This window comes from Dipteris shenzhenensis, unplaced genomic scaffold (genome assembly GCF_047967505.1).
Source record: "Dipteris shenzhenensis isolate YYH24624 ecotype China unplaced genomic scaffold, Dip_SZ_1.0 scaf0015, whole genome shotgun sequence".
NCBI classification, from domain to species: domain Eukaryota; kingdom Viridiplantae; phylum Streptophyta; class Polypodiopsida; order Gleicheniales; family Dipteridaceae; genus Dipteris; species Dipteris shenzhenensis.
In genome coordinates, this window is record NW_028239322.1 from 12,212 (window position 1) to 32,878 (window position 20,667).

The 20,667-nt window shown below is 48.7% G+C and overlaps 5 non-coding genes and 1 pseudogene across 5 annotated transcripts; 5 read left to right on the forward strand and 1 right to left on the reverse strand.

Moving 5' to 3' along the window:
- The first annotated feature begins 6,375 nt into the window (after positions 1-6,375).
- On the forward strand, positions 6,376-6,448 carry TRNAV-UAC (transfer RNA valine (anticodon UAC)). The gene has a single exon. It is a non-coding gene; the product is annotated as a tRNA-Val (tRNA).
- A 912-nt stretch (positions 6,449-7,360) lies between these two features.
- TRNAD-GUC (transfer RNA aspartic acid (anticodon GUC)) lies at positions 7,361-7,434 on the forward strand. Its single transcript has one exon. It is a non-coding gene; the product is annotated as a tRNA-Asp (tRNA).
- A 4,923-nt stretch (positions 7,435-12,357) lies between these two features.
- On the forward strand, positions 12,358-14,138 carry LOC147879440 (18S ribosomal RNA; annotated as a pseudogene).
- Positions 14,139-15,607: 1,469 nt separating this feature from the next.
- On the forward strand, positions 15,608-15,681 carry TRNAR-UCG (transfer RNA arginine (anticodon UCG)). The gene has a single exon. It is a non-coding gene; the product is annotated as a tRNA-Arg (tRNA).
- Positions 15,682-16,578: 897 nt separating this feature from the next.
- Positions 16,579-16,649, reverse strand: TRNAG-UCC (transfer RNA glycine (anticodon UCC)). Its single transcript has one exon. It is a non-coding gene; the product is annotated as a tRNA-Gly (tRNA).
- A 762-nt stretch (positions 16,650-17,411) lies between these two features.
- TRNAP-UGG (transfer RNA proline (anticodon UGG)) lies at positions 17,412-17,485 on the forward strand. The gene has a single exon. It is a non-coding gene; the product is annotated as a tRNA-Pro (tRNA).
- Positions 17,486-20,667: the final 3,182 nt, after the last annotated feature.

Genomic DNA, 20,667 nt, shown 5'->3' on the forward strand with positions numbered 1-20,667 from the left:
GGTTGGGCCGAGGTTTCCGAATTTCATAAGAATTCCGCCATCAAAAAGATCATGCAAGAAGGCAGTATCTTCCAAACAAATTCCATAATCTGCGAATCCAGCTTTGCCCCGCCACATCCTTCCTGCTTCGTATAATCCAACCAACCAACGGCAGGGACTTCATCAACCTGGCAGGAATTCATCGATCATCAAAGAAAGCCGGCGAAGCGCAGCGACCGAAGCAAGCGATCCTTGCCCAAGGCCTTGGTTGAAACAAGTCCTCAACCCTTAGCGAAGTGTTAACCGGATCAACACCTCAAACCATCTTAACGGTGAGGTAGTCATTCCAGCCTTTACTTCGCCGAATGGGATGGTTAAATAATACGGCGAAGCCTAGAAAGTGGAAGGCTCAAAGTAAGCCTTCCACTTCGTTCGCTTTGCGAACTACTTGCTAGCCTGCAAGCCAAGAAGATCCCACATCGAAGCTACGGAGACCGGTCGGTTGATGATCGAATTGTCTCCAGTGTTTGGATGCAGGACGAAGAGACCTGTGCGCCCTTCAGCCTCGGGATCTGGAATTTGATGGTGAGCGTATTGGCCTAGCCTTGTGAGACTCGTCCAATGGCAAAGGCTAAAGGCGCGCCCGCCCCTTTCTTTGTTTTTGTCGGGTAAGCGCTACGCGCAGGCAAAAAGGCATAAGGTATATTGAGTATTTTCTAACTGTTATATACCTCATCAGGAGGTAGGATGGTACCTATAGCTGAGCTTAAGCTCGCCTGCCTAGCAGCCTTATTCCCGGAGAAAAAAGCGCAAGGCGTTTGCCTCGCCGGCGGCGTTTGAGGCGAATAGCCGCCTTGCCAGCGATTAAGGCAAATAATATATTACGTATGAGTTGAGATATGTATTACATACGTGATACTGATCATATACATATCAAAAGAGAACAGTAGGAGTTAGCTATTCGATTGCTCCGCCAATGATTTACGATATTGAATAGCCATTTCTTCCTTCTGTTCTGGGGAAGGCAGTGTCTCTCTATTTCATTTCTATGGGGAGATTTTATAGAATTATAGTGAGGTTCAGGGAATACCACAGCATTGGGTTTTTCATACTCGACCTCCGAATAGTGTGGATAATAATAGTCCAGATAATGAAAATAAAAAGGAGAAGTTTTTTTCCTCTCATAATGGAAGAGGGGATACTTTTCAGGTATCCAATAACCTTTATGACTGAAAGGATAATGGGAAGAATCTTTATAAATAGAGAGATAGGAGGGAAGTCTCGAAGGAGATCATTTTCTTTATTTCAGTTATTCTGTCGATTTTCTAATTCGTTCCCTCTTTTCTTTATACCATGCTATGTCTGGTTTGATAGGATCTCAAGAAGCTTCTTTAATAGGTGTGGGATCACCGCAGGGTACTGTAGAACCAGGAATATTGACTATTTTGGGATTGGCATAAATATGTTTATGACTTGTTGGCTACCTGGCTTATAAAATATGTTCACGAGAGGGAATACGAACCGGAATAACGTCCGATCTTTTTTCTAGAAAGGGTAGAAGATTGATGTGTTTCCCTTTAATAGTTTTTAGTAACGGTTTGAGCTTTTACATCTTTCCCTTCATGAGTAATCCGTAAGAGGGGGACGACTTTCACGAAGTATGTGATTTTTCGGAGAAATCTTCAGATTTTCGTCTTTTGGATGGTTTTTTCCGGAGCTCCTTTCGAAAGGAGGGAAACCCCAAAATTAGGTCGGCCAAATTCCCAGATTTCCCTCTTTTCCATGATTTTTTCAGAAGCCTCTCCCTCCGAATAAGGGGAAATCCCCACTCCCGAATAAGGGCTCTCTTTCTCGGATTGAGTCTTTTATGCCGAACATTTTCTCCTATTTGACGACGAATTTTAGATCCTGATGCCGACGTATTTGTTTCTGTCCATTATCTTTCCGTCTTTGATATTCATGACAGTTTGTGGTGTTTGGGCAGAGAACGCTTGGCGTTTTCCGCGTTGCCACCTTTTCCGCGCTTGCTTGGAAGTTTCGAATGCATGAGCATAGCCCGTATGCACGGGAGCTTCGAATGCATGAGCATAGCCCGTATGCACGGGAGCCCCTTTCCTTCCTGCGCTACAGCCGCTTCCCGAGCTTCTTGCCCGCGTTGCGGCACCCGCTTTTCCCTTGCTTGGAAGGGGTTCTCTTCGTTTTTCAACCCAATCACTTTCAGAATGCTATGGATTTTCGGAAGACTATCAAAAGGATACGCGAGAATAGGCAAATACAAAATCTTGCTGCCAAAGGCTGCTGCCAGAGCCTCATTTTTCCCATCTCTAATTCCATGGGGTTCTTCCGGGGAACCGATGGCGCTTAGCCCGGACCAACCCGAACCGAGGGTCCCTCCCCCAACCCCGAAAAGGTAGGAATCTGTTCAAATCTGGTATCGGCGGACGGTCGGGGATCTCTATGTCGGGTGTTTGGTCTAACCCCTCACCTGGCCGAAGGGAACCTCTCAGCAGCAACAGATAGATTTCCGTTTCGCCTGCAAAGCGCGAGGCTGGAATCGTTCTTTGGAGAACACTTAGCCCAAGGTTGGGAAGCTTGGATCCGGGGTACCTCGTTTGAGGTCCCGTTCGCGACTTCTGCCCACCGGGGGATAGACGCTCGCGGTTCTGGCGGCGAAGTGGTAACCAAAACCTATCCGAAAGGATGGAGTTTCGAGATTGGTCAGCCTCTTGGGGCTTACTCGTCTTGGCCTTGCTTTTCTTTGTGCCACCATATGGTGGTCCGAATCGCAGCCAGGAGATCCGGTTATAATAGGATCTTCAGAAATTCTGGTGTACTGGGAGACGACCCAGTAATAGGTGGCCGCCGGGTGGCGAATATATATCGTTGATTATGCCCCGTATAGATGTCACTATCAATTCGAGTAGGAGCCAAATATCTAATAATGGTTCTTACGAATCTGCCAAACGATTTATTTGGCGGAACATTGATGTGTCGCCTATCTCTCCTAAGTGGATAACCGCCGTCCGTAGATCATCGGCGATAACTTTATCCCCACTGGTGGAGAGGCTCCGGGAGTACCGTGAGGTACGGATAGCCGAAACTTATCGACTATTCGGAGCCGGGTATAAGGTGCTTGTTAAGCCCCCCAGACACGGGCGTTGGCTTCGGCACAAAATAATGATGCATTCACCGTCGGGACCTTTTCCGATCCCGTTGCAGTGGTGGCTGTCTATTGGTCAGACAAGACCACGTGACGCATCACATCAAGCGCTTCTTGGCGGCCATTAGGCGTTGGGAAGAGTGGAAGGTTGACTTCCGGAACATACCGATACTCATCTCAACGAATGGGTCCGGGACGGGAGAAGTACGTCCTTTCGTCCTGGGTAAGACAATGGACTGACTATCTCTCACCGAGACTGGTAGAGATAATGGAAAGGGGACACTACGACGTGTCGGTGTGGTGGAAAGCGATTAATGTCGTTCCCACATCACCGGATTATCCGAGGGCTGTGAAAAACAGTCAGTCAAAGGTATGGAACTATGTTCCGCATCTGGGATGAGGTTTCCGCACCGATACGGGGTCCACGGGTGCTAGATGAGGCATCATCTGGCATCAAGCCTTGGGTCACCCAGAAAGAGCAGGAAAGGCTCGGATGGGGGTAGGGGGGGAGGATGAGAATCGGCGGTTGGCATCCGGTTCAGTTCGGAGAAGAAGGGTTGGCATGTTTATGTGTTCCGCACGTCAATATCGAAATCCACGTGTCCCTTGAGATGGGCAAGAAAATAAGGCTGCAGGGAGTGCAGTTCAGAATTGACGAACCGAAGGCAGGGATAATCCCTGAAGAGAATACACGAGAAGCGTCTGGGAATTGTGTATTCTAGAAGGGTAGTGGTCTAATCCACGGCAACCACTAACTCCTCCTGAAGGCTAGAGAGGGGTAGGGAACGAAAAACTACTGACAAGGTTATTCAGATTTCCACCCTCTTGATCAACTACGAAGAAGAAAACATGACAAATAAACGGAGTCTTGCTATCATGCTCACGGTGATAGGTTCCTAGAGTCAACCGGTCTCCGGGGGCTACGGCCAGAGGTAGAGCAACGATCGTTGGGCAGGCTCTATGGCTGGTGTGGATGGCGAAGGGAAAGGGTCCGAACGCCCGTAAGGGTGGTTCGCCTGGCTGCGTCGATCAGAGGTAGTTCCGAATGGGACCATCCAATTCGGCTGGTAAACGCCTAAAAAGACGGGACAGTTGTCGGGAGAGACCTTGCGGGCTTTTTTAACTTGTCAAATCTCTTTCGAGAAACGGCTAGTTCTAACTCCGGACCAGCGGCAGTTGAAGCTTACTCGGGAGCATCATAATATTAATGATCAACTCCCACTTCGCATCGAGCGGATTAGATTCTTGATTTGCTAGATTGGCTAGAAGGTGCTTCTAAGGCCGAAGAGAATAGGGAATAGTTGGGTTTTCGGGTTCTCTATCTGTTTCATAAACAATGGCTAATGAGCCGAGCACCTCGAACCCGCTTGACGAGAGAGATCCTGGAAGATCGAAGATCGACCGACCCCTGATAGATTACGCGCGACATCGAAGGCACTTGGCACGATAGCTTCTTTCTTTGATGAGCTGGCCGAAGGGCAGCAAGGGAGTTAGAAGCTGGTCTGAGGTCGAAGACCGAAGGTCCAATACGAGATGGAGCTGAAAGCAACATCGAATGAAGGCATTGAGATTGGATGCTGCTGGGAGATCTTTGCTCGACCTACCCCCCGCCTAATGATCGAGGGAGCTGAAAGCGACTGAGATCGTAGGGTTTGTTTGCCAAAATAATGGGAATGGTCGATCACTTCGAGGCGAAATAAGAAAAATTGTTTGTTGGCTCTCCGAATAAAACATGATAAGAAAGAATGCCTTTTTGAATGAAATGGGTTGTTTGGCTTTGTCGAATCCAAATGGGGGGACACGAAGCAGAGGCAATCGACGCTGAGCGAATGAATTCAAACCATTTGTTTGCCAATAAAATTCTAATTTCATGAAGAAATTGCTTATTTATTGACCCGAATGGCTGAAAGAAATGACCAAATTGGATGAATAATTCGCCCCAGCAGAAGCTAAAGGGCTATCCGACTTGGCTGGGTCGATCTCTGATACTCCAGCATCTCTGCTCCCTACCGGCACAAGATGAAATATCTCGGGATTAAAGCCGAGAGAGCCAGAGAAAAACGTATAGAATGTGCTCTTCCCCCTGTTGGACTAGGATTATTGCGAAATCGGATTATTGTTATCTGTGCTAGTCAATCATGAAAACAGAGCGATCTGTATTGATCTATAAATTTGCGTATTATAATGGAGCCACGACTGATTTGACCTTTTTCTTCCGCTTCAGGAGAATAGTTCCAATGGTAGAACAATGGTCTCCAAAACCAAAGGTTAAGGGTTCGAATCCCTTTTCTCCTGATTACCTAGCTCGGTACGAAGAGGTTGCGTTTCTTTACCACAGACAAGTATCATACTGGATATGGGGCACATAGCGCTGGGAAGGTCCAGAAAGATATACAAGGACCAGCTATTGCCCGGTTCGACAGGGCCCTAGTAGAGGTAACCAAGGACAAATGGGCCTCAGCCGCCTATTCTTATTTCCCCCAGTCGTACAAGTTCGAGATACTGGCGTAGCAAAAGTGCGTATCATTTGGGTGGCTAAGGGCACCTCTCTAGGCTACCTCCGGCCGGCCATCCGGGCCATAACAACAAATCGGAGGCGGTTCGCCCTTGGGATATCTTTTCCGCTTTTAGCTCCTCCATCTCTTGTGCCGGACGGGAGGGAAGGACGGTCAATTCCGAAAGATTTTCCTTCCTTTGCCTAAGATTTGGCCGTTTCTCCATTTCCGCCATTTCTTGTTTTGGAAATGGGGGTACTTGTTGGTTCCCTAACGGGAACCCCAGCAACTCAGCGCTTTATCTCCGGAGAAGCGCTTTTGCGCGCTTCGCTTCGAGGGTTATCTCTTTCCGGAGCGCGTTTCGCGCCCCGCACGCCATTTCTCTCGGGAATCGGGGAAGGGAATCTCGCGGCCCTCTTCTTCAACCGGAAGCCAGGCCACTTATCCACCACTTCGCTCTAACTAAAAGGCCGAGGGATGGATGCACTTCAATGGCGCAGCGACTCAGGGCACAAAGCGATGAATTACCGGTAGGGATATGTAGTAAGATAAAGCGTCGAGCGATCAATGGAAGAACACCATCGAGAAACGCACCACTCATGGTGTGCTCTTTGATAGTTGATGATCTGGCAATTCCAAGCAAGAGGGCCGGGGGGACGAGAGGACCTTGCCCGAGGGGGGACTCGATACGGGCCGGTAGGCACCGTAGAAGGAAAGGGAGGGCTGTGAGCCCCCTGCAGAGGGTAATTAGCTCAGTTGGTAGAGTGCCTCGTTTACACCGAGAGAGTCAGCGGTTCGAGTCCGTTATTACCCAAGGTTGGTTTTCCAAACCAAACACTGTAATTATGAATTGAATCCGGCGTATGGTTTTCAAATCCACTAATTTGATTGATGGTGGTACAACCACGGGAATCCCGGAAGGGGCAGAAGGAGCGAGCCCGCTTTATCCGCATGACGAAGAAGAAAAAGCTGAATAATACTTGCAAAAAACGTTATCACAGTTGAATGAGACGGAGGAAAGTGGCAGGCAGCCATCCACTTCGTGTCGTGGATGGCTGCCCGCCACTTTCTTCTCACAAAGCTTCACTGCAGCTCCATTGGCTACACGAGCGCAGCAGACGCTTTGTGTAATTCATCCACACCTGCGATTTCTCCTTCGGACTGCATCGCAGGTGTGGAACCACTAAAAGCTTGACAGATGGAGGCAAGGTTCGCAGAGAACGTGAAAAACGAGCAATTCTTTCTTTCTTGGAAACCGAAGAAAAAGAAGGTGCGCTGTCGCATGGCGTTTTCTTGGTTTATGGTACAATTCAAACTACTAGATGGTCATGAAATCTGTGGACCTTTCAATTCAATTGAAAAGCGTTGGGCGAGCGGCAGGGCGTGGCTCCGCTTGCTGCATAGCGAGTAAAGGCCGGGGGGCGGCTGGCTTCGCCTAAAAACCGATCCGAACTTGCAGATTGTGCCATTACTACTACGAGGCCCTCGAAATGCGACAAGACCACGGGTTGACCAACCTTCCTACTGCCACCGCCTTCAGGTGCGAAGCAGGGAGCCCTAGCCCCCGCCCGGCGCTGCGCGGGCCCGCCACGGCGGCCACTCACTTCATTTTCCTCGAAAGCCTCGTTCAGGCGGAAGATATAGTTTCAACCTTCGGATCTCTACTGGCATAGCCGTGCCGAGTGGAAAGATCCCGATGAAGAATCTACGATGATTCATGACGTTTGGGAAAATAGCTTAGTTGGTTAGAGTGCTGGTCTGTCACGCCAGAAGTCGCGGGTTCAAATCCCGTTTTTCCCGGTGAAACTTGAATCAGATTTCCTACAAGCAACGTCTCTGGGAAAAACCCAGTCTTGACTGCTTCTCGAATTTTCTAAAATTTAGTAATGACACGAGTTATTCTCCCTCCGATGGTCCACCCCGCCAAATTCCGTCCGGGAGGGATGGAAGGAGAATGGGAATCGGGATGATGCTCCGGAAGATGGGAATTATCCGTGCAACGATGCTCCGAAGCGTGGTTATTATCCGAAAGAAGGGAGGGAACCTTCGAAATTTACTAATTAGGGAGGAATGACAGGGAAAAGGGCGACTCCGTGGGATGTCTCGATAACAGAACTGACGGGATTGTACGTGGGTATAGTATCGATGAACATATTAAGAATTTCGCTACGACGCAGGGACTTTCCGAACAACTTTGGGATTTGAATGCGAATGATTGGGAGAGTTGGTTAGGCTGTTTCGACAAGTACAACCTGTCATTGGAGGTGTGGCAAAAAATTGCACCGCAAAAAAAAAGGGAGATTCGATATCGAAAATTTGAATGGATTCAGAGGGATCGGGGGAAGCTTTCTCGCTGAGCACGAATATGTCCTTCGTGAGAAACGAAACGATTATTCCATCTATACCGAAACCCCGTTCCTCAACCTAAAGTTGTGTTTTTTTGCGGTTTGGTGATTTTCTCACCAAACCTGAAATGGGAGTTTATAGATCATTTGAGTTTTTACAAATCGGAAGATTAAGAACATGAACTTCTCAAATAGCTACACCTGGTTCTGGGCCGGTTGATGCGAATACTATCGGAGGAGGAGCGGGATGTGCTAGTAACGGAATACCCATCATGGGTAACATAGTCCGAGCAACACTGGAAAATGTGACTAAAGTATAACCAGCCACTTTATTGGCAAATAGACATATTCCTAAGCCCGATGCACGAAAACCGAGAAGAATCGACTCGACTTTTATTCGATAATTCAGACAGGGATTTCACCACCGAAAGTCCTACCACAAGTAGAATGGCTAAGTCCTTAAAAACACCCAGCGGCGAGGTAACCGTGAAAGGAAAAACAGGGCCGAAGGATTATCATCCATCTCAGCAGCCGCGGAGAGCTCCTCCTGATCCGCGGGCAGATTCTGCTACTTCAGTTTCATGGGCAGCGTCATCGTATGCATCCGCATAGGTTTCGTGGACCTGAGCTCCTTTCGCCGCAATTTCCCCCATGGCTTTCTTTTGTTAACCCCCCCTTCCCTTCTGAAGTGTCAGCCAACTCCTATAATCCTCTTTCCTCCCCTTCCAAGAAAACCATGCTTGGTTGGATCAGTGTGGGCTGATGTTTTGTCCCACTGGAAAAGCCGCCGAATTCGTCACCAACTGGAAAGCGGAAGCGACTCACTGTCTCGTCTCATTCTCGGAGGCGGGGATGCTCTCAAATAGCTAACAGTGCTTTCGACTAAAGTTCCATTTCCTGGCACGACGGAGCTTATACTGTTTATTCGTGCAACGGTGCACGACGCTCTACCATCCCATTTAGAAATGATTCCGCAACCATTTGCGTACTTGAACGCAAACTGAATAGTAGTAATTCATGCTATTCCTCGAACTCAGACCACAGAGCTTCCTAAGAACTGGGAAAATGCTATGAATCTGTTTAAATAGCTTCGCCTCTTGCCCTAAAAGTCGCTCCGAAAATGTCACTTAAAGTCTTTTAACTGGGGGAAACAAAACCCACTAGACGAACAGCTACTAATACCTCCTCGTTATATACTGATATTCATTCCGAACTCGAAACACTAGAGATTGAAATAGCAAATAAAATCAATTCGCGCGTAAATCGTACTTATATTCCGTTGCTCTTCCCCGTCCGTTCTTGATATTTATGGCAGTTTAAAGGCTGGCAAAAGAAAAGGGCTAACCGCATTTCTGGACTTGTGCCGAGGGAGAAGGTTCCTGCTGGCCGGTTTCTTTCCTCATCAGGAGATAGGTTACACCTATATGCTTTGCTTCAGTTTCCTGTTCGGTAGAAGTTTCCTGCTTTAGGTGAGTGCAGGGGAGAAGCAAGGGAAAAGCAGAGCGCTTCCATGAAGGGAAAAGCAGATGGAAAAGCTTTAGGTTCCGGGAAAAGCTTTAGGTTCCGGGAAAAGCTTTAGGTTCCGGGAGAAGCTTTAGGTTCCGCTTCTGGCAAAGGTTTAGAAAAATGGGTTCAAGAAGGTTAGGTTCTTCAACGGCGCCACTCGAGATGGAGGCTTAATTACTCCTCCATCGGGAACCCAGGGGAACCGCTTTGCCTAGCTGATCCTTCTAATACTCAATTCCGGCAACATGAATCCTCCATCGGCAGGGGAACCGCTTCCTGTTTCTTCCTGCCTGCAAAGCCTAGCTTCATCATCTTATTCGTGATCGCTTCCCCGGAATGCTGCCAGCAATAATCGAAAGAGGATTGGGATCGAGGGGAAGAAAAAGAAGCGGAAAGCTGTTGTTCATTCCCATGGAACAGATTCGAAGTCTGTCGGGGAAGAGCCACTTTCCCAACCCAAAAAAAAGTGTTGTTGCCCTCAAGTTTTCCTGCTAGCCCTTGCCGTTGCTAAAAGTGCCATAACATTTTTATTGACCCAATTTCCCCTCTCTCCTCTCATGAAGGCTAGCGTTTTCGCGCGCGGGAACCCGACAACAAGAACGCGGGGTCTACAGGTCAAACGCCTCCAACGAGTGCTACTTTCCCTGCTCGTACGCTGGCCTTCTTGCCTTCAAATGATTGGGTTCCCCGATTGGTTATGACGCGAACCCGCTAGATCAGCCAAAACCATCTGCTCATCCCACTGAAAGCCACTCCACAAGAACGAGAGTGCTCAACGATGGGCAAGCTCCTTCCACTGAATCCGCTGATGCGTGGCTAATCGAGGCTACGAGGCACAGAGCCAAAATCCGGGGTCCCTTCTGGGCTGGGAAACCTGGATAAGTTCATAAGTTCTAGGCCCCTAGAAAAAAACTCTGTTCTGCCCGCCCATCGTCCGAATCATTCGTCCGGAACCGAGCTGCCAAGGCTGGAAGCGAGCATTTGATCCGGTTCACGCGTGAAGGAGAGGTGTAACCACACAGACATTCCGTGGGATGGTAAGGTGGAACCCCCCCATTCCCCTAATAAAATGAATGAATTCTGCAATACGGGGAAGAACGGTACGAAACGATTCCAATGGTTCCCCGGGGTAGGTAGGGATTCAGGTAGGTATGACATAATTTTTTGGAACGGAAATCGAATTATTGGGGGGAAAAAATAGTACTACCAGTTGGATGCAATACATGTGTATTATTTCATTCAATACTGAATCACCCACGGAAATGGCACCTGAATCAATTACCATTTTAACCAATCGAATTGATCGATACGAGTCGATCTTCTATTCCGCTGGATAACCGAAGCAATGGATAACCCAATAGCAGCTTCGGCAGCTGCGACGGCTATTACGAATATGGAAAAGATTTCTCCCTTCATTTGTTGATCGTCAAGAAAATTGGGGAATGCTACGAGATTTCTATTGACGGCATTCGGAATCAGCTCGAGACACATCAGTGCCCTAACCATGTTTCGACTCGTGATTGATCCGGAAGAGCCACCCGAAAAGCAAGCGATTTTCCCGCCATTTCCCGAGCCATTTCTTTTCCGAATTCCAAATCCTGCCATTTTCCCACCTTATAGAATGCATGCATGCCATTTTTCCACCCGAAAAGCAAGCAAGCTCCGATTCGATCCAAAATTCATCGTCGAATATTCCGTATCAGTCACCGACGTTATCGTATAATAATAAGAAATGATTGTTGCTTTCGCTTCCATTACGGGTAGAATTCTTTCATTCTCTCGAAGATCAACGTAAAGTAAGATTAATCGTCTCGCTTGGCATGAATCATTAGGGTTTTCTGGTTCTGCGTTCTCGGTTCCTCGAAGAGATTCCAGGAGATTTCGACCGGAAGGAAGATAAAGGTCTGCCGAAATCACAGCGGGAAGGCCTCAGGCTGCCCGACTCACCACCCTTTCTAGTTAGTTCGAATCCGACTTCCGTTCATTATGACTGCAAGGCTTGTTGTGACGACTTCCAATTCCAACCGTGGGTTTTCGAGCATACGCTGAAAGTGGTGGTGCCTCCCCGAAAATCCCGCTCAAATCCCCGCATCCCGCCGGCAACACAACGGCCCGTAAGTGATCGCCTAGATCTACCCTCGAGGAGGACGAGGGTTCATCAGCGGAGCGGTTCCCCGATGGACTACTGATCGCATCCTCTTCGGGAGGCCCTGCCCCGTGTCTCCTCCTCCATGAAGGGATACATCCATATTGGTTCTGGATTAGCTCAGTCGGTAGAGCAGTGGACTGTTAATCCATGGGCCGCAAGTTCGAGTCTTGCATCCGGAGTTGGGAGCCAAAGGCAAAAGAAACCGAAAAATTTCATAGAAATACTTTCTTTTGTTCACTGAATACGGTCCACCGGGATAACGTGAAGGGAAGCCTGCTAAGCGCCTGAAAGCTCACTATAAGCAATGCCTCAGGCTTATGGAATTCGAACAAGAACTTCAAAATGAAACCTTGAGACGAGTCGTCGGGCATATACAGAAGTTCATAACATGGAGTGTGGTTTGGGCGATGCAAAGCAAGTATGGCTTTGTATCATGGAGCAGTTTCTATCGAACCTCCGAACCCCAAATCACATCATCATTGAATAGGGTTCGGCTCAGAGAGAGTTGAACTGGATCAATGAAAGAATAAATACTCGAAGAAAGGTCTTCACGCCCTTCCCTTCCCTTCCCTTCCCTTCCCTTCCCTTCCCTTCCCTTCCCTTCCCTTCCCGCGTGGAGGAGGAACCGTCCAGTATCCCCTCCGTCTTCAAGTATTTCCTTGAATCTGCAAAAACTATCCGGAAACTCAGAAAATATCTCGTTTCCGCGTTTTTAACCAAAAAACCGAGTTTGATCCTGGCTCAGAATGAACGCTAGCGATATGCTTAACACATGCAAGTCGAACGTTGTTTTCGTCCCTTCATGGAACAGTTGAAAACAAAGTGGCGAACGGGTGCGTAACGCGTGGGAATCTGCCAAACAGTTTGGGCCAAATCCCGAATAAACGAAAGCGAAAAAGCTTCGATAAAGCGTTAAAGCGCTGTTTGATGAGCCTGCGTAGTATTAGGTAGTTGGTTGGGTAAAGGCTGACCAAGCCGCAGATGCTTAGCTGATCTTTTCGGACGATCAGCCACACTGGGACTGAGACACGGCCCAGACTCCGTGGGGAGGCAGCAGTGGGGAATATTGGACAATGGGCGAAAGCCTGATCCAGCAATATCGCGTGAGTGAGTGAAAAACGTCGCGTTAGCGAGGAAGGGCAATGCCGCTTGTAAAGCTCTTTCGTCGGGTGCGCGATTGTGACAAGACTCGAGGAAGAAGCCCCGGCTAACTCCGTGCCAGCAGCCGCGGTAAGACGGGGGGGGCAAGTGTTATTCGGAATGACTGGGCGTAAAGGGCACGTAGGCAGTGAATCAGGTTGAGAGTCAAAGGCGCCAGCTCAACTGGCGGAATGCTTTCAAAACCAATTCACTCGAGTGAGATAGAGGGGAGTGGAATTTCGTGTGTAGGGATAAAATCCGGAGATATACGAAGGAACGCCGAAATAGCGAAGGCAGCTTTCTGGGTCTCTACTGACGCTGGGGTGCGAAAGCTTGGGGAGCAAACAGGATTAGATACCCTGGTAGTCCATGCCGTAAACGATGAGTGTTCGTCCTTGGTCTGCGGATCGGGGGCTCAGCTAACGCGTTAAACACTCCGCCTGGGGAGTACGGTCGCAAGACTGAAACTCAAAGGAATTGACGGGGGCCTGCACAAGCGGTGGAGCATGTGGTTTAATTCGATACAACGCGCAAAACCTTACCAGCCCTTGACATATGAACACTTGACGTATGAACACTTGACATATGAACAAGTGTGCTTGTCCTTAACGGGATGAAACGAAAATTCATACAGGTGCTGCATGGCTGTCGTCAGCTCGTGTCGTGAGACGTTTTTGGTTAACTCCTATAACGAGCGAAACCCTCGTTTTGTGTTGCTAAGACATGCTGCTCTCAAAGGATCAATGTCATCATTCACCCCCTAAAGCAGGAACATAGAACATGGGCTTCCGGCGAACGGTTCCGACGAGCGAGCCACCCGGTAATGGATGGTAAGTGAGCCGGTACCTGGGCCCATGAATCTGTGTTCAGTCTTAGGCCGGGATTGATGACACTCCCTCTGTGCCGATGTTGCACTCACAAAAGACTGCCCGTAGTTCTACTATGGAGGAAGGTGGGGATGACGTCAAGTCCGCATGGCCCTTATGGGCTGGGCTACACACGTGCTACAATGGCAATTACAATAGGAAGCAAGGCCGTAAGGCGGAGCGAATCCAGAAAGATTGCCTCAGTTCGGATTGTTCTCTGCAACTCGAGAACATAAAGTTGGAATCGCTAGTAATCGCGGATCAGCATGCCGCGGTGAATATGTACCCGGGCCCCGTACACACCGCCCGTCACACCCTGGGAATTGGTTTCGCCCGAAGCATCGACCAGGGATCACCCATTACTAAAGTGTTCCACGCCTAGTTGAGTGTGGCCCACTTTGGTATTGGTGGTCTTCTTGGCGCATACCACGGTTGGGTCAGTGACTGGGGTGAAGTCGTAACATGGTAGTCGTAGGGGAACCTGTGGCTGGAGGGAATCCTAAAGGAAGGCGCCAGCGTCCCTCCATTAACTGTACTAACGTCGGTAAAGTCAATTCGTTGGGTAAATGGCCGGGCGCTATGCGCGAGGAGAAAGCGCTATGCGCGGGGAAAGTTAGGCAGATTCGGGCTAACAAGAAATGCACTTTCCCAGGACGGCAGATTACTTTGGCCGGGCAGAAGTGGGCACTTTCCTTTAGGGAGCCACGTGCAAATCCACTGAGAATGGAAATTTCGTATATAGAATCCGCAATTGGACCATGGAGTGCAAATCCACTGAGAATTGTCCAAGGAATGGAAATTCAATCTTGCTTTCTTTGGCGTACCCACCGCGGAAAGGCATCGATTCCGGGAAGGAATTTCGGAATTGCGTATTCTAGTGGATGCGGCAAAGGCTCGCCGCACCCACCAAGAAGTTGGGCTCGCACTATCGTATCTGTTGGGGGAGCGTTGGCTCGCACTCCCCGGCAAGTTGAACGGTTGAATCATGTTGGCACACCATCGACTTTCCCTCGGCACCATTCCACGGGTTCGATTCCGGGATAGCCTTAAACTGCCATGAATATCCCCAGCTTTAATAACCAACACCACAAGACATGCCTGGAAACGGAAGAATGATTACAGAGCAAATGGCGACGAGTATCAAGGGAAAATTGAGGATTCTACAGGACGACTTCGCCGAACACATGGGCACGCTAAGAAACTTCCCCGGCCGCCCGGGGCCAGGCGATCTCAGTGAGCTCTCGGAAACCCTTTTTGTTATCCGTGACGCCACCCTGCCGGATATGCAATCGGTAGCGAGGCCTTTGGTGCAATTCGGACCGCCGTTCGATGAGTTGATGGAAGCTATAGACTGGGCTCTCGCCCCCCTGTGGCAAACCCCGCTTCCAAATTCACGCCGAGGCCTTCAGCCTATCCTGCCCCTATTGACACGAGTTGGGATCAAGTGGGAACTCACCGTAACCGAGATCACCGAAAAGGTAAACCTGGGGTTGGACGTGCGAATATGGGATTATTTCGAGCCAAATGTGTTTCTTTTTTATTTTCCTCCTATTTATGAATTTGCCCCTATTTATCTCTATTTAGTCATCAGTTTGCTACTTTCCTTGATCCTAAGGGGTTTATGGCATTATTACAGAACAAATGCTTCTAATATAAAGGCAACGAAAGCTCACAGAGGAACCTTAAATTATTGGCCTGCTCAAAGAAGTACTGCAGCTCGTTTAGTCCCAATTCTTCTTATAACCAATGTTCCAACTCTGCTTTTGCTAAATCTTATGTTATTTCGGTATATTCATGCGGGAATGGAAGAGATTCTGGCAGATCATGTTCACCATGAAGTCACACGAAATCGGATCTTGATTCTCCTTAGAATCCTCTTGTTAGTTATTATCAAAGATTTCCGCTTGTTTCTTGTTCTCCATTAATTGATTATTTTCACGGGTGGCCCTCGCGGGTCACCCCCCCCCGCACCGATAGCTCAATCGGATAGAGTACCTGGCTTCGAACCAGGTGGTTAGAGGTTCGAGTCCTCTTCGGTGCACACTCCGTTCCCCTTTCCGGCTCAATCCTTGTGTTGTATTTGCCAACAATAAAAGTCGAAAAATGCGCTTAGCGCGCCTTTTTACCCTTCGCCCTTGCCGACGGAATATCGGAAACTTTTCATCACAACCACATTGATAACCTTATAAATAAGGGAAACCTCAATCTCACCACGCTAATCGCTCGCTTCCGCTCGCTTCCGAACTTGTTTTTAGCCAAATAAGCGAATTAGCTAACTCTTTTCCCGGCGTAACCAATAGCAGTGCCGGGAGAGTCCGCTCCGTAACCAATCAGTAGCAGCGTTGGTGGGCTCCTTCCGTCCCTAACCTACAGCAGTGTAGCGAGAGTCCCGGTAAGCCTATCAGGTCCAGTGCTAGCGAGAGTCTCGGTAGCCTAGCCGGTCCAGTGCTACGAAAGCCAGTCAGTTAGCGAGTACGCTAGGGAGAGTCCCTAAGGTAACCAACCTATGGCAGTTGCTAGGGAGGGTCCGGTCGTTTCCCTCCACTAACCCCCCATCAGTTTCGAACTTAAAGCCCTTCGGCATCCCCACCTCCAACTTGAGTGTCACTTGCTGAAACCCCCTGCACGAGGGTCGTAAGCATCGAAGAACTTCCTAATGGTATACCGCCAACCGTATGCCGCTATCACTGGAGAAATCAGTGATATTAGAAATGACAATACCGGGTCAGAAGTTATCCCTCGCACACTTGTTCCCACTGCTCGAAGTTTTGAAAACGTAGCGCTTTCTTTTTCGAAGTGTTCTTCCAGGTTGCTAGGACAATGACCAACCATTAGGTTTAATTTGTGTTTGTTCTATATACGAGATTTTTCAAATAAATGGCACCTTTGGTTTTCCCGTAGCCATGACCTGTAGCCATCCCTTGTCCTACCTGTCAGTTGCGGATAACGGGAATCGAACCCATATCCTCTGCTTGGAAGGCAGATAATCTACCGTTAATCTATATCCGCCTAAGTTTCGTTCCCGGGGTGTTATAAAGAGATCATTCCTATAATACGAATCGGCCGAGGCGCGGGCTTGGCCTTCCATGCGCAAAGACTTTGCCCCGCTCAAGCACCTAGTAGAATGTGAGTGATGGATCATTCGTGTTCAATTCATTTCATATACGATAATTCATGGAACGCTATCGATGAAAACTTCCCGTTCGTATCTCTCCGATTCAAGAGCAATCAAGCCAAACCAACAAGAATTCGGAATGGAAAAATTATTGACCTGCCGCGCTACGCTTGGCTTGATGGGGTCCCCCGAATCACCACAATTGGAAAAGGAGTTACGTATATATAACGACAGCGTGATTTATCTGAAAAACGAAGGGGTAAAATCTTTTCAAACAACACAAAATTCCAAATTCTGACAAATCCCGGCTGCCCTCACGGGCTTAGAAGGCACGTTGGTAGGCCTAATATTAATCAGCCCATCTCGTGCTAATGCGTCATTTCGCTCTTTCCGCGAAGAGATCGAAATTCGAATATTGCACCATTCCATGGCACTTCACTTGTGGCCCAACGTTGACCCTGAATGAAAGGTGAGAAAGACGTACAGTCCAATCTCGGTCGAAAGACAAAGCTAGGCCGTGCGACTTGCATGCAGGGACATAAGAATTTTTAGGCAAATGGCCCTTTTCCTTTCCTGAGATTGAGTGATAAGAGATCGGGTGCCAAGTGCCAATCGATCGCTGTAGCCGGCCTTCAACCATTACTGGGGATGGCCCACGAGGTGTAGCGCAGTCTGGTAGCGCATCTGTTTTGGGTACAGAGGGCCATAGGTTCGAATCCTGTCACCTCGATTACTGCCGCCATTGGGCAGGTAACATTTCGCTCCGTCCCCTTTTCACTCGTGGGAATCTCCCAGCTACTACAGACGGGATAAATGCTCAAGAAGTGGGTTTTCCACCATTCTTTTCCTTTGTTGTTACCTGATTACTGTCTACCATGGCGAAACCACCCATCAACGCCATTGCGGACCACTTTCCATCGTGACGTACCTTCGGGACTCCCATATCCAAAGCTGTAGGAAGTGGAGCGTGATTGGGCCATATGCCAACCTGGCCACTACTCGTAGATGGGACGATTTCTCGAACCTCAGAATTCCGAACAGTTCGATTAGGAGCCATTACACGAAGATTCAGTACCATCCCTTTCATTGACCCTCCACTTGTAAGGTTGCAGCCTTTGTGGTGGCTTCATCGATGTTGCGCGGGAGATTATCCAATTCCCCAGGAAGAATCATTTGAAATCCCTTAGCTTAGTGGTTTCTGTTAAACTAACATATTTCCCTGGAGAACCAGTAAATACTTCTGCTACCCCTCTCCCCAGAAGTTTCGGGTCGAGTGAACTCCGTCCCTGGCTTCTTCAACCGCACATCGAAGTCAGCCCGAAAGCGCAAGAGATCGATCCTTTAGTGTCGTATTCCGCTGCTGGCTCATACCTCCACCCTTTCCCTCGGCTATTGTTGTGCCTTCCCGCGGAAGAACCAACGCATGATGTCAGAGTCTTAGTATGTGTGCTACCTCTCCGGCATTTAGTGCTGCTTCTTGGGAAATCTCTAACAGGCTTCTTGGACGGCCGGACATTGTCTTTGAAGGCTAGTTCCCGCGGGAACCCGCTAGGCTCCCTGCCCTTTCTGGTGGCGGGTCGGAATCCTTCAGTCCCTGTTTGCTACTAGCCTCTCTATTAGAAAGAAAGGCGGGTGCTACGGAATACAAGGAGTCGGGTTTTCGGGTGCAAGAGATGAGGCATGGTCCAAGCCCATTCGGACAGATGTACCGGTATGGCATGTCGGACAGACATGAGAGTCAGCAGCATCCGATGCACCATGGATAAAACGGATGAGGAGATACCCCCCCGCTGAACCCCGTTTCTATCAGATAGAAAGGGCCAAGTAGAGCATCATTGCTTTTCCCCCTCCATGTTCCCCTTCCCTGGCAACGTGCGTGTTAAAGTGTTTGATTTCGAAAAACAGTTAAAGAGGCGGCCGTCCTCTCAACGCATCTTCGATTTTTTCTGAACACGACTCTGCCGGCCGGTTTGCACGACGTTAGCTGGCAAAGGGCTATCTCCTATATAGGTAGTGTCTGGATTCGAGGCACTATCAGGGTACATTGATTCCCTTCCCGTGTGCTGTTTCTGATCGGCCTTTCGCTTTCCCGTTGATTAACCAATTCAATAGTCAGCAGGATTGGCTTTACCCTTGGTTGACCGACCCAATAGTAAGGGGTTGGTGAAGGGTTCCGACCTTCCGGCACCCTGAAGATGCCTTCGCTGGACGGACACATCCTGCCTTCGGCTTCATGAAGCCAAGAGGGCTTACCAACGACTCGGGAAACGGGAAAAGATTTGATCTTTTCGTGACACCAACGCAATCTGGGCATAATTCAGAGCGATTCCGTATTCGGCGTAATATACGATGCTTATTGGAGAAAAGAATTCCAGCTCCGAATTCGAAGAGAGGAAAATTATGGATAACTTCAAGAACAGAAAGGACGCAGAGAACCAACAAAACCAAGATCACTTCTCGAAAGGAACACAGAGCACAGAGATAGATAACCAAGAATACGAAAAGGGCCTCTTCCTTCGTGAAGCTTTATTTTCTGTTGGAGATCCAGTCAGCTACAAGATCAGTGATGGACCAGTCTATCTTTCACACTGATTTGTTGAATTGATATTTCGGATCGAGTCCCGGGTTGAAGGGTCGCCACAGGGCTTGGCAGCTCCTCGGCAGCTCCTCGTGTGTGGTGCGGGTTCGTCCCTTCATTGATGATGGTTGCACCCTCATTAAACCTCCAGTAGAATAGAGATGATCGCAAGTGCTCTGATCTCTCGCGGATGAGAAACCCCTACGTGAGAATCCACAGTTAGGGGCTCGGAGCAAGAACCCTCGCCCGAAGGGCCCTCGAAGAAGCCAACCCAAGGGCCTAGAAATGCTATCATTAGAATCTAACTTCATATATCTGCTGGCAATCGTATGGGAATCGAGATAAGGTCACTGTAATGGTTTACGTCTGAGAGATGCCTGGGAAAGATGCTTGCTGGAAAGCTCTTGGTCAAGTCTTTATCTTATCTAGAAGTAGTTCGAATAGGATAGGCGGAATGGGTTGAGAGATAGCTGTATTTCGGGGTATCTGGCAGCAGGGTCTCGGGTATGGAGAGTATCGGTCAGTGGATCACGACTAGTCGGGGTATATGAAAGACCTGGTAAAAGCTATACAGAAAGGCTAGATGGAGGGCTGGAGGTGGGCGAAGATTCCCCCCGTATCAGCAGCTCTTGAGGTCAAAAAAAAGGTCAAGTCTTTATCTGGATGGTGGAGCGAAAGCCGCATTCAATTCAATATCTTTCTCAGCCTTTCAGCGAAGCTGAGAAAAACCAAATGGAGTGTCATGACAAGAACTAAAATGAAGAAATCTGTGAACATTGATTCGTGGATTCATTTGTATTTGTTTTTAACGGGGATTATGAAATCCAGACTTTGACCTTACACCTCAGATTCCACAACGAGTAGACGTTTGTGCTTCCGCATAATCAATTAAAGCTACCTCCCCCCTCTTCCAGAGGTACAGGCGGGGGAGGCTCAAACAGGCATCACATTATATACGAAATTACCTAGCTTTCTCGGCTTTAATGCCAATAACAGCAGAGAATTATGGTTGAATGGGAAAGGGTTAGGGCAAGGAAAAAGGGAATGTGCGGAGCACGGGATTTGGGATAATATATAGTGGGAGGACTAATAATAAGGATAATGAGTAGCAGCTGGCCCGGGCTCTACACAATTCCACTCAACGGTGCAGGGGCGTAGGGTTTTGGTTAACTTGAAGGGGCGGGCAGCGGGGCCAGGTAAGTTGGGGCTGTTTCTGAGATGTCTGTACGAGGTTTGTCGCATCGCCCTGAGCCTACGAATCCGAGGCTACCGAATCCGGTAGCGAGCCCGGAGACGTAGAAACGGGCTCATTACTAACGGATGCGGGCTCCCAA